Raw genomic sequence first — 15,238 nt, forward strand, 5'->3', positions numbered from 1 at the left:
CATCTCTGATTGCTTGCTTGTAGTGGTTTTTATGCTTATATTTATGTAACATGATTGTATAGTTAGATTGTACAGAACCTTGATGTAAAACAGCATTCACTTGCTAATCTTGTTATCCTGTCAAAATATGTTGAAATAAATAAATAATTAAATAAACAAATAAATAAATAAATGAATAAATAAATAAATAAATAAATAAATAAATAAATAAATAACATCTGTAATTGCATTTTTGAGGACACACAAGTGTTATTCTCCATTTCAAACGATGTTAGTCACTGATCTGATACCACGATTCATTTTCATTCTGTGAGCATTCAAATTCGGTAATTGTCAATCCTTTTAGATTTTATTTCATTCAATTCAGAAGGAAGTTCATTCAATTTAAGGACTCAAAATTGCCATTCAATTTTATGGCTGCTGGATAGACGTTCAATTTCGTCCCAAGTACGAATTTCAATTTTATCTATAGGAACACAACTTCGCACTTCGAACATAAACAAGTATACAAAATGCGTTTTCACCGGTACTTTTTTTCCTCTGTGACATCCTGGGATTTTTTAGGTTTTCCCATTCATTTTCAAACTTTTTTCATTCAATTTCACAAATTTTGACTTCAATTTCGTCGCGGGGTATCGGGAAAAGGCGATTCTTACTTTCAAATTCGTCTTTCGTCGTTCATTTTCAAATAAAGTCCATTCAATTTAGTCATTTGGCATACATTTTCGTCATTTACAGTTCAAATTCGTCAGTCTCACTTGCAGCATTCAAAACAGGAGGATCGATTTCGTCTTTTCTCAATCATTTTCGTTAAATTTTCATTCATATTCGCCTCTATCGGGTGTGATTTTCCAGTCATTCATGTAATTTTTTTTTCTGTGATCGTTCACATTTTACATTCAGGAGTTAGCATACACACAAGTGTCCCCCCCCCCCCCCCACAAACACACACAGAACCACTGATACAAACACACACACAAGCATCCGAGTACACACTGATACAAACAGACGTACCGTCTCACATACGACAACATCTGGCTAATTTGAATGAAAGAAATCATGAAATTGTGTGAACAAAAACGAATTTGATCTTCACATTCTGCGATCCGTCAGCGAGAGGGATGAATTTGAATGACAATTGACGATTTTGAATGCTATGTCTTCGAAAATTTTTGACGAAAAACGAATTACAATGACAATTAACGAAATTGAAGTTGGGATTTGCGTTCCACGTGCTTCTCGGGACGAAATTGAATAATAAATCTTTGGAATTGAATGACAAAAGTGCGAAAATGGATGGGAAAACCTATATAATTTCATTTTCATTTCAGAGTTTCATTACAGTTGATTCTAATTGTATTGTGTGTATTTCTTTCCGGTCAACTTTTATTCCACTTTCAATTTATCCCCTTTTTGATCAGTATGGATTTAACATTATTTTGTATGGAATGACCATATCTCAGAATCTGTTCTTTATGTCCACATTTATATCTAAATTTTGGATTCCATGCCTGCCTTCCCCGTGTCCATATTTCATAAGTTACCACAATCGGCTCAGCTGCGTAGACCTGTTCCCCCCCAGGGGTATCGCCAGTGATACTGTCTTGCTGGATGTCAAATGCTTCACTCTCTAACTCTGTCCTTATTCGAGATGTTCATGACTGCTCTAGCAGCAGCTTAAGCCGTGTATGCAACATGTACATGTACATATTTAAAAGTAGAGTTATTCTAGCTATTAGCTTTTATCAGGGAAAAGTCCCATTTCAAGGTACGTCGAGTTTCCATATTCTAACGTAATTATGAGTAACTACAAAGAATTATTATAAGCAGCTACGAAAAACACTGTTCATTATGATATAAATGTTTGACTTATCGTGAATTTGAATTCCTTAAGGTTCTTCACGGCCGGACTGATGGGAATTTGAATGCGTTGCACGTGCATTTTTTTTTTTTTTTTATTCGAACGTCCTTTTTACATGTTTATTTGAGAAACCCATGCAATCGCATGCTGATAAAATTGAATTGAATGAACTAGTTACCGTTTTTGAATGTTAATTTCGGTGATCATTCAAATTCACTCGAACTTGAATGATCGCATTGTTAAATCGAGTGCGATTCTGATGAAATTGAGCGAGGAAACCTATACCAGATCACTCCTAGTGAGGATCTACAAAGCGCGCATAATGTGGAAACGGGATTTGCACAAATGCCGGATACCACTCTCGAAAAATGCATCAACGGGAAGCGTACAAACGTCTGGCGGGGATTTAATTGTACGCGTTCAATTTTGAAGGAAATTCTAAAACGCTGTCGGGTAATGTAAAAATCACAGTAATACTTCAACACTATTTTGTATCGATGGTTGATGAACTCGATGTCTCTTCCCAATAACTCACCCCCCCCCCCCCCCCTCCACCCCAACTCAGGCGGTCAACCATGTACACATAATATGCTTGTTCCAGATTCCTAAAAATGTTCCCTTTACGGAGGGAAACAAGTTAGGACTTTGACCCCCTATGCAAATACCACAGGGCTACGGCTTTTCAGCTGGAAGATGTGAAAATTGTAAATGTCCTAAAAATGCAATATCTTAAATTTGGCCATCTAGGACCATTTTCGCTGGCGTAAAATAACCATTGAACATTTTCGGAGAAAGACTTTTTTTTTCTTGTAGCCCACGATAGTGTCGACCGATTCGGCTTCGTTGAGGGCAGCAGACAATTTGCCATGACTGGGCGCTGCCGAGGTGTCCCAATGGGCCACGCGTATTACGGTGTATGTAGTGTGTACTTTTTTTCTTTTTTTTTCTTCTTCTTTTTTTTAATACTCAAACTCAAAGACAACGAACGGCATTACTATATCACTGTCTTCGCGAATTTCACATTATTATTATCATTATTATTATTTTATTTTATTTTTTTTTTTTTTTGATATGGGCGCACTGGTTGATAATGCTCAACAGTGGCTGAATACTTTGATCAAAATATAGATTATCTTACATGTTACGTATTATGAGTTCGGCGACATTCTACACATAATTATTCGTGTCGAGAAGGTAGGCCTACTCTCATATCAATACAGATATTTCAAAGTCCACATAACCAAAGTGTACTAACGTCACAAGTTGTACTTATTATCGTATTTTCAATCACACCCAAAAATCTGGACGAAATTGGTTATCATTGAAACGTTGATATCTAAGTCGATTTGCCTGTTTTCATCCAACACAACTAGTTCTTCGAGAGCTTTGCAGCGAATGCCGCCTACGCATCTTCAAATTACGGAAGTTAGTCATCTACTAGCACCGCCGGAGCTACGTTTTCAAAAGTGGGGGGGGGGGGGGGGGGGGGGCACTTCCCGGTTTCATCAGCTAAGCACAAAAAAAGAAAATCCTTCAGCGCAACTTATGGTGCACTTCCGGGTTTCTTCAGCTGACAAGTAAAAACAAAAACAAACAAACAAACAACAACAAAAACAACAACAATCACAACAACAACAACCACAACAACAACAAAACTAACTTCTTCAGCACAAAACCAAACCAACGATTTTCCCCGCTCACACTTCAGGGTTTTATTCTATCTTTAGGGTCACTTTCGGGGTAAAAAAAAAGATGGCTATCAAAGTGGTGACACACTATGTATTCCTATGTATGGTGCGAAAATATGTGGGGGGGGGGGAGCGACCCCACCCCCCTTCCTCATTTTCCGCAGTTTGAAGAGGGCGCACAGATACATAAACAGGCACACACATTCAGACACTCGCACACACGCAATGTCGCGTAAGATTGGATAGCTACCTTCACATTGAGAATGTGACCGCAGCGTAGACAGCTCACGAAGTTGTTAAAGGTAGGGAATCCCATTTGCAGTGGTATGTTGAAGAGAGTATCATTTTAGAAACTCCCATAAAGTATTGAAAGTGGAAGGTAACATTTAGTACATTTTTATTGACCGTTAGATTTTAAATTGAATTTTGTTTTTTCGGGGCTCACCGTAAATTCCAGTACATTACTAGGCTACCTTTGCAGACCCGTGCACTGCATGTGTGTCCATCATGTATATTTTGTGAAGAAAGTTCACACACTCTATGTTATTACATCAGCTCTTATACTTTTAGATTTGTGTTTATAGATAAAAAATACAGAAGACTGCAACAAAAAGGCTTAAGTGTGGCTGACACACACAACTACTGAGTAGTTGAGTTTTGTGCATTATTCAAATTGTAGATAACTGTTGACTTCCAAATTTCTCAGCAGTGGCCTAAACAAGTCCCCTTAGGTTCATATTTAATGTTTTGCTGCATTTTGGGAGGTCTGTAAAAGGTAGTCCCTACCTTTAAGTGCGAATTGCAAGGAGCGACGACAATTCGCCGTCGATATCGACAATTCCTGATAACCTACTTGGTTCATACTTACAAGAGTGATTGGAAATAAGATATTACGTATTTCTGTAATTTCAGTGAAGAACTTGATATATAAATTTATAATGCATGTATAAAGATATGACATACATTCTACTAACAGCAGATCGCTCCAGAGATCACAGAGTCGGGGAAGAATCAATTCAGGTCATGTTCAATGATATCGAACATTGTCAACCTACATGTTGTATATACGTCTCAAATCTGTAAATCACAAATAAAAATGTACTGCGGTAGGCCTACGAATAGGCCTAGGTCAATGTAATGCACGGATGGAGCATGATCGGACTGGCTGCAGTTCATGCATGAAATGCGGCAGAGGCGCCCCCTGCATGTTCAGCTCGCGAGAAGTATAGGGATATATAATCGCGAGAAGTATAGGGATATATAATTATCTCCAGTTATGATAGCACTGTGGAAGACTCCTGATCAGTCTAGACCTCTAGTCTATACAATTTACTTCTTGGTATTTCCGCACAAAATGTGATAACACACTGGGTAAACTCCGAATAAAGAAAACATTTTTTTCCACCCACGAGGAATTTGCATTGTCTCGGACTATAACCACACTTGGCTCAGTACGGTCATCTTGAATATTATTGCTCTATACCGTAAACAGTGCATTGGAATAGATTACTTTCATAGATAAATCAGATATATGAATAACAGTTTCCTTCTTTTTCTGGAGTAGATTGCCAACAATAGGTAAAGCTATACTAAAATAAAAACAGAAATGACAATAACAACAACCACAATATGACATTATATCCTTGAGTGTGTGATAACCAATCAAATGCACCAATTTGCCTGTGTGAACACTCTATTGTCATCAGAAACAGAAACACAGAGAGAGAGAGAGAGAGAGAGAGAGCGGGAGCCACTAGAAGTTTCATTTTGTACTTCAGGGCAAAAAAAAAAAAAAAAAAGAAGAAAAAGAGAGAGAGAGAGAATGCCGTTGTGCTAGCTGGCAATTCTTGTGATGTTCATGTGTTTTTAATATTTTCATAATAATAGTACTACTACTACTACTACTACTAATAATAATAATAATAATAATAATATAGGTTTTCCATTCATTTTCAAAATTTTTTCATTCCATTTCACAAATTTTTACTTCAATTTCGTCGCGGAATGTCGGGAGTAGGCCAATCTTACTTTCAAATTCGTCTTTCGTCGTTCATTTCCAAATAAAGTCCATTCAATGTAGTTATTTGGCATACATCTTCGTAATTTACAGTTCAAATTCGTCAGTCTCATTCGCAGCCCTCAAAACAGCAGAATCGATCTGGTCTTTTGTCAATCATTTTCGTTCATTCATTCATATTCGTCTCATATCTCTACCCGGTGTGATTTTCCAGTCATTCAGGTATTGTTTTTTTTTTTCTGTAACCGTTCACATTTTACATTCAGGAGTTAACATACACACAAGTGCCCCCCCCCCCCCCACACACACACACAGAACCACAGATACAGACACACACACAAGCAATCCGAGTACACACTGATACAAACAGACGTATACCGTCTCGCAAACGAAAACACTGACAAACGATTTCTAGGCAAACGTGATTAAAGACAAAATTTAAGTGTAGAATTGTCGCCTGTTTCATGTCAAAGAATGGATAACATAACTATGTTTGCTGCTTTCCAGGGTACCAAATTTAAACTTTGCTTCATGCATTATGATGCGAAAACCTGAACATTACGAGTTAAAGTTCAAAATGTGACACTGACATACTGTCCTGGGTTATGACTTTTGACTGTCGTTTATCCTTCAATCATTTTCGTTGGCAGTCTTGTTTTTCGTGTGTATCGTTAAAGCAAATGGTTAGGGAATTGTGCAACGATACAGTTTACGAGAGAAAGTAAAAATATGTCGGCTTAAAGTTTGTTAACCATCAAAATAAAGAATCGACAATATCTGAGTAATTTGAATGAAAAATTCGTGAAATTGTGTGAACAAAGACGAAATTGATCTTCACATTCTGCGATCCGTCAGCGGGAGGGACGAATTTGAATGACAATTGACGATTCTGAATGATATGTCTTCGAAAATGTTTGACGAAAAACGAATTACAATGACAATTGACGAAACTGAAGTTAGGATTTGCTTTCCACCTGCTTCTTGGGACGAAAATGAATAGTAAATCTTTGAAATTGAATGACAAAAGTGCGAAAATGGATGGGAAAACCTATAATATAATGGTAACAATAATGATAGTAGCTATCTGTATAGCGCACAGGTCCACCTTTCATTGCTCATGGCGCTTCAAAAATGACAAGATAAATATAGGCCTACATGCATAATTATACATGTTATAGCATGTCCAAAAAAAAAAAGACAATGGCAACCAAAAACAAATAAAAAAACAAACAAACAAACATATCATACCAAATAAAGAATACAATATTGTTCCGAACACCAAGGGCAGGAATTACAGTCCTCAGTGTGAGAGGAACAGATACGTTTTAAGTTTGGATTTGAATGTCTCTCTAGATTGCATTTGCTTTAACTAATATGTAACTGATTCCACATGTTTTCACTATCGTAATAATCATTTTCTTTCAATTTTGAATAATTCGTCTTCATTACTGCTTGCCACAAATTATACCTGTTTTTAAATGTTTATCTTTGAATATGTATGTAATATATGTTTGTTTTGTGTTTCATCCATAACAATGTCAAATTCAAGGCTAACGATAATGTGATTGCCCACACTTTGGACGTCGTTCCGGAGCTATTCAGCAAAACAGGGGGCACAGCCGCAGGCCATCTCCTGTTTGGAGCGCCGATGGAGCGTTGTACTCTACAATCCCAGGTCTTCAAAATAATGCGTGTGATCTCACCCGGTCCGTGATTTCCATGCCTGCAGTTCAGGGAGAAGTGGAGTCCCAGACATGCACACCACACTTTCAGCAGGCGAGTGTCCAAGTTTTGTTCGAGGATTTGTATGAGGAGGTACAGGACTGCCCTCCGGGGAACAGCTCGCATGATACGCCAGTAGCGAGAGGTGAATTTGTAGATAACGGAGCAGCTGATGGTGACGTTGACGGATTTGGGTATTTTTGATACCAAACGCAGACTCTAGAGTTGAGGATGAAGTTGAGCTCCAGATACATCAGTTGCACTCCCATCAGAACAGTGACAATGTTTTGTCTGGGGTCTCGTATGGTGAGGATCAGGACAGCTTTCCGAGGAACAGCTCGCAGAGTATGCATATAGCGAGGAGTGAATCTGCAGATACAGCAGCAACCGACGGTGGAGTTGACGAATTTGGGTACTTGGTCCTAAATGATGACTTTGGGCGTTTGATACCGAACCCGACAGTCCCTTCAGTTCAGAGGGAAATTGAGCCCAAGATATTTCTACCGCACTCTCACGCGGCAAGTGCCCAGAATTTGTCCGTTGCTTCGAATGAGGAAATAGCGGAAAGGCTTTCCGAGGAGCGATTTACAGGTGGTGCCAGTAGTGAGTCGTGAAGGCGCGGTAGCAGCCGGCGGTGACGTAGACGAATTTGGGTATTTTATCCTACATGTACATGATGAAGCGCCGTAATGGAAGCCCGCGGATTACTCACCACGACCTGAGCTCGATGTTGACTGATGAAATCAACTCTAAACCATCATCATTACCGATTCTTAAATGTCCGTGCATTATATTGGTCATTAGTGTTTGAAACGAACGATATATCTAGTTAGCCACTTGCACCTAGGGATTATCTCTTCACCAATTTGTGCTTATTACGTGTCTTCCGAATCTCCTGCACTTCACAGATTCCTCATATCCACACCTTTATAGCTGAAAACACAAAACAGCATCATTTAGAGGGAAAGAAAAGACTTTAGCACCTCCTAATATTTTAAGAGGTTCACCCCTTCAAAATCAGTTGACATAGATCTGGCACATTGGACACTAATTCTTCTTTGAGGGTAGGACGCGTCGCAGGTATATGCACCGACTTTGCAGTGAGGAAAATACATAACCTCAAAGTACGCTGTATGCCCTTATCGCTAACCGATTGACTTTTTGTCTTTAATAGAATTAGTAGTTCTGATAGTATAAATTGTTGACTAAATTCAATTCTCCTCTAAGATTCCAAGCAAATATCATAGTCAGCGTCTTTAAATCTTAAGTTTCTGTACACAAATGTTTGTATAGCAACCAAAGTGTTCGTATAATGATGTGAATCTGTACTGCGTTTGTTATCCATCATTCTGTAAAGTATAAGTGCGTGAGTTTTTGCTGTAGGTTTCATAGGATATGGAAGCATCTTTTTCAATAATTACCACATTTGTGAATTCTCAAACACGTCCCAAAATAATTAACCCGAAACAATTCAGCAAATGCTGTTATTGTTCACATTATGAAGAGTTTGTTCGCAAGAACCGATAAGTCATTTTTTTTTTTTTTTAAAGATTTTGAAGTACGGTCTCTGTCATATAGTACAAAATAATACCTTTAAAAGGGTAGTCCGGCAGCCAAACCCTGATTTTGGGACTAAGGTTGCATTGGAATGTTATAGTTTTTTTTTTTTTTTAAAGTGAATTGAATGTTTAGACCTTCTATTTTATCAATCCACATGCTGGAGCTCTGTCAGCATTGAGCAATTTGAGATATACGCGGAAATCCAAGATGGCCGCCGGCGGCCATCTTGAAAATGCTATTACTTACTTTTAACCACCCTAGCACATCCAAAGTGAGCATTAAAGGTTTTTAGGGATGGAGAATTCAAATCTGAGGTTAGTTTCAGGATATCACTGTGTGTTGATATCTTAAAATAAACTGGCGTCCATTTTCAAGATGGCCGCCATCAACATGCTGTAGTGTAGACTTTATATGTAGAATCGCGCAAAGACCTGACTTATCATTTAAGTTTTCACCTTTTTTTTGGACAAGGGAGGTGCATAAAGTAAAAAAAAAAATATGAAGAGTAAGGCCTAAAGCTTAGATTCATTGATAAAAACAATACAGGTTAATCCTGTTATAACGAAGTCGCTTATAACGAATGACCGCTTACAACGAAGCAATGCTAGCTGAGTCCTGATTCTCTGTAAATACAACCGATTCGCATACAATGAAATTCGCTTATAACGAAGTATTTTATGTGATCCCAAGCATTTCGTTATAACAGGATTCGACTGTAGTATTATCAGAAGTATTTCAAAACAGTCATGTTGCTTTTCTGTATACATTGGTATACACATAATTTCAAGGTATCTTTTTGATATGATTTTTTTGAATACTTCTGTTCTGTAAGTAACGGCTCATTATTCTTGTCACAATGACCAAACGAGAGAGGCAAGAGATATTACCAGCCATCCAGAAGAAACAGATGAAATAGATGCATAAACAGAATCTTCAGGAAAAAGACTGATATTCAGGAACATGATCCATACATCTGAACCAAATAAAGTAGTAAACAAACTTAAATATTTGGTTCTTGCTAGAACAGAAGATCTGTTTTATCACCTCTGCCTGTAGCAGTATAACTAATGGTGACACTACAAGGGAACAAGCACTTCATTCAGGTAGGATTGTTGAATTGTTTCACACTACTCTTCAGCAAGGACAGATCCTCCAACAGCAGGGTGATGTAAAAAAAAAAAAAAAAAATCTTCAACCGTCATTAGGGTTCCAGTTTGATCATTATATTGTATCACTCAAAAGAGATAACTTTCAAAACAATCAAGAAGTATTAAAAAAAATCATATCAAAAAGATACCTTGAAAACGTTTTTCAGTTTGGGGGGTCAAGGTCATACCACCCCCCCCCCCCCCTTCTTGGGGGGGGGGGGGCGGCTGTATTATGAGGGAGCGAAGCGACCGAGCCGAGCGAGCCGAGCGAAAAGAGGGGGAGGGTGTGTCCCCCTCCCAGGGTGAGAACTTTTTGCATTTTTATGTTGTAAATGGCGCAATTTGATGCGTGTTTTTGCGCGTCTTATGGACTTGAAACGGCCACACTTGTTTAATCAAGGTAGCAGGATATTTAGATGTCGATTATTATTGAACAACTTGCCTCTCAAGACATTAGTGGTAGCATTTGAATAAACTTCTTGTATTAATTAATGAATTTCATGAACGCTGTCTCTTGTAAAGCAATCAAACAGAAAAGGCATGCACACGTCGAGGGTGTACATAAGGGATATTTCTCCTTCCACTAAGGTGATTTTACATTTTAAGAACTGAAATTCAGCGATCTGGTGCAAACTTTTGTTGCAATACTTGGAGTTTTTTCTAGCTCCCCCCCCCCCAAAAAAAAGAAAAAATAATGGAAACAATTAGGGCTTTTTTCAGGGAAGTGTTAATAGCAAAATCACGGGATTTAGCTATTATTCCACATGTGCATCACCTGTGTGTATGTACAAAGTCTAGAGGGGGAGGGTGTGGGAAGGGGATGCCCCCTCGCACTCGACGGAGCTATTGAGTTTTTAAAACTGAAATAAAGCGATCTGAAGCACACTTTTTGTGGGAAATTCGGAAATTGCCATTCCCCAAAGTGTACTTAGTCTATAAAGGGGACCAATCAACGGGAGGGTGGCAAGATACCTCTCCCATATTCGAGGGAGGCTTTTTTTTTTTTTTTTTTCATTTTTAGAACTGAAATTCAACAATCTGGCGCACACTTCTGTTGGCATATCTGAAAATTTGTCAAATAGAGAAGTGCAAGTCTGCAGAAGGAGACATAGCAGGATGATGTGGGAGGGGATAAGCCCTATTCTCCCTTCTACATGAGGGAGATTCTGTATTTTCTGATTGCAGTTAAACGTTTTTGTGTACACATTTTGTGGTACACGTATATGTTTGGAAAACTCGAAGTGTAGCCATAGTCTACTTGTTTGCACGGGAGGGGGGCGGGGGGAGATGGGGAGAAAGCGTGGGAGAGTGCTATCCTCACCCTCCCCGTACAGGGAGCTTTTGCCTTTTTAAAATTGAAATTGAGATCTATATTTCATATACGCATATTTGATGGAATATTTGGGAAAGTATTTAAAAAAAAATGATCAGGGGAACCGAGAGGAAAGGGTTGATTAAAAGGGGATATTCCCCTTGTACATGACGGAACTTTTGATTTTTTTCGGAATGTAAGTGATAAGTCTTGTGCACTCAGAATTATTCAGAATCTTAAGGGGGCGACTGCCACACCCCCCCCCCCCCATCCCCCTCCCCCGATTTTGCTATGCTGGTGCTTAGACGGGAACTTTATGTAAGGGCGGAATCTTGGGATATTCATATTCATGGGTATTTTGATTTTTCCCCGATTGTTTTTTCTTTTTTTTTCACGAACCAAAAGTGTGTGTGTGTGTGTGTGGGGGGGGGGGGGGGGGAGAGGGAGGGCTGCAGCCCCGCCCCCCCCCCCTGGTTCCGCGGCCCCTGTAATACTGCAGTCGAATCCTGATACAACAAAATGCTTGGGATCACATAAAATACTTCGTTATAAGCGAATTTCGTTGTATGCGAATCGCTGTGCTATAGGTTTGTATGTACAGAGAACTGGGACTTCAGCTAGCATTGCTTTTGTTGTAAGCGGTCATTCGTTATAAGCGACTTCGTTATAACAGGTAACCTGTATTATTTTTATCAATGAATCTAAGCTTTACAGGCCTTAATCTTCATAAATTTGTTACATTATGCACCTCCCTTGTCCAAAAAAAAAAAAGAGGGAAAACTTAAATGATAAGTCAGGTCTTTGCGCGATTCTACGTAGTCTACATTACAGTATGTTTATATGGCGGCAATCTTGAAAAATGGCCGCCATTTTATTTTAAGACATCAAAACATAGTAATATCCTGAAACTAACCTCAGATTTGAATTCTCCATCCCCTAAAAACATTCAATGCCCATTTTTGATGTACTAGGGGGGTTAAAAGAAAGTAAATAGCATTTTCAAGATGGCCGCCGGCGGCCATTTTGGATTTCCGCGTATATCTCATAATTGCTCAATGCTGACAGAGCTCCAGCATGTGGATTGTTAGAAGAGAAGGTCTTAACAGTCCATATCAATTAAAAAAAAAAAAAAAAACTTTAACATTCCAATGCAACCTTACCCCCCTTGGCTGCCGGACTAGGGTGTGTACAGTTCTGGTCGAGGTGAGGATTTAGCTTTTAACGTTTTGGGAGATATTCAGAAACCACTCTATGACCCCGTTTACAGTGCGAGGCTCGGCCGCGGCCGAGCCGCGGCCGAGCCCAGCCCTGCTTCAGTGTAAACGCGCAAAAGGCCAAATGCGAGGCCAAAATTGGCCTCGCATTTGGCCTCGCTCTGGAGGTGGTCTCGGCCGCGGCCGAGCCGCGGCCGAGCCCAGCCCTGCTTCAGTGTAAACGCGCAAAAGGCCAAATGCGAGGCCAAAATTGGCCTCGCATTTGGCCTCGCTCTGGAGGTGGTCTCGGCCGCGGCCGAGCCCGGCCTTTTCTTGGTGTAAACGCAAACTGGGCCAAATGCGCGGCCAATTGCGCGGCCAGTCTTAGTCTGGCTTCCAAACCCTCTGCCTGCATCTTTCGCTGTTCAGGATATTAACCCCCTCAACGTCGAAAACTAGTATAGTTTAAGGTGGTTTTGTCCTGCAAAGGATTTTTTTCCTTCGGCAAAGGCCTTTGCCCGAACGGCGACTTCATCGCCACGGAATTCAGTTGGCAAAGGGTCTGAAAACCAGACAATACCAAATTGCGTTAGTTTACAAGCATAGCGCCACTACGACCAAATAATGAAAGGTTTGAATCGAAAGCGCGGCCGAGCCCAGCAGTGTAAACGGACAAAATTGCGAGGCTCGGCCGCGCAATTGAGGCCGGGCTCGGCCGCAGCCGAGCCGCGGCCGAGCCCGGCCCCGCACTGTAAACGGGGTCTTTGAGATGTCAAAGAGAATGCAGTTTTAAAGGGTATCAAAAGTTTATTCGATGAAAATCGGTTTTGAAATGGCTGAGATATCAAAAAACAAGGTGAAACAAAGAGATCCTAATAAAGTTGTGGCATGTCGCCTTTTATTATTAGCACTTTTTGGGATATCTCAGCCATTTGAAAACCAATTTTCATCAAATAAACGTTGAATCCTTCTTAAGTATGCTCTTTCATATTTCATAAGAGGCTTTTCATTATCTCACTTAGGAATGTTCAAAACATGAATCCCCACCTCAACGAGTACTGTACAGTCCCTTTAAATAATATATTGGTCATTACATATAAAGGTACATTTTTGAAGTTATGGTCAGAAGAAGCAAAAATTTTATTATTCTCTTTATTTTTCTTGACCTTTAATCGCAAATATCTCCATTGGGCAAATTTTTTTTTGCGAACAATCTCTTCATATTTTTTCGAGTGTGTCTAGTATTAATCATTTTGTATGTGTGTGATTTGAAAAAAAAAGAAGAAGAATAGATTATAGTACCGCAGATTCACTTATCATGAATACATAATTATTGAAAAATAAAGGCGATTACCATTACAAGGGGAAAATGCTCGTTTCCTTTTCTTTTGGTTTTTCCGTTTTTTTTTTTTTTTTAACCAGAACTGATATTCAGTTTTCCCATTCAGAGATAGAGTGTAGATTTATCTCTTTGTGACGGACGTACCCCATACACTATGTGTAGGCCATATTACCGTCAATCGGTATAAACACACGGCTACCAGCACTGTCAATTAATAGTGTCAAGATCAATCACTCATTTCATTCAATTTGTGCAATTCCCTCCCCCCCCCCCCCCTTTGGTATCGTATCTCTTTGCTGTGTGTATAATGAATGAGATGGAGAGAGAGGGAGAAATAGTTGTTTGTATGTGTGTGTTTTAGTGCGTGTGTGTCTTTGTGGTTTTTCGTCCACAAAGTATTTTTTTAAAGAGGGATATAGATAATTCGGTGGGTTAGTAAACAATGCGATTTTATTTTGCATAATACAAAACTATAGGGGCGGGAGGTACTAGTACGTGATCCCACACACACGCACACACACAAAGAATCCCTTTTATCCGATGGAATGTGAATGTATGAAGATTTAGGCGACAGCAGGCGTTTTTGCTTAACACACACACACGCACACACACGCACACGCACTCAACAGTGCAGTCCAGTTATAACGAACACATAATATACCGAAGTTCCTGTTACAACGAAGTAAAAATTCAACACTTCGTATTTTTATTCTTTAATTGGTCCGTTATAACGAAATTTAGAAACTGTCGATCCCAGGGACTTGTTATAAGAAGAGTTTAAAAACACCATGGCCCGAATTCACGAAGGTGGTACAAATGAAACCATGGTTTAAACCATGGACAAAAACCATGGAGCGCCAGGTGTCGCATGGAATATTTCGTTACGAAATCAGTCATTTCGTCGATGAAATGATTTTGTAACGAAATAGCAACATTTTGTAACTAAATGAACATTTCGTCCACGAAATGATAATTTCGTTAACGAAGCGGTCATTTTGTCGACGAAATGGCCAATTTCGTAGCGAAATATTCCGTGCGACACTTGGCGTTCCATGGTTTTTGTCCATGGTTTAAACCATGGTTTCATTTGTACCACCCTCGTGAATTCGGGCCATAAAGTGTGTGTGTGTGTGTGTGAAGAGCTTGCTTCCAAAAGGGGCTAATAGATTTGTCATCTTTTAGAAGCAAGCTATTCAAATATTTATACACTTTTTTAAGTGCGATTAAGTAGCACGAGTCCGATCAGGTTGAATGGGGGGCTTCTGTATGGTTTCACAGGTTTACTTTTTTTTTTCTCTCTACGAATTGTATTAATCTTTCTTTGCATGTACGGATTTGTGTGTGTTTTTAATGTTATCTAACATTTACGGTACAGCTAAACTTGGAAGCAGGCAC

Source organism: Diadema setosum, chromosome 3 (genome assembly GCF_964275005.1).
Source record: "Diadema setosum chromosome 3, eeDiaSeto1, whole genome shotgun sequence".
Lineage (NCBI taxonomy): Eukaryota > Metazoa > Echinodermata > Echinoidea > Diadematoida > Diadematidae > Diadema > Diadema setosum.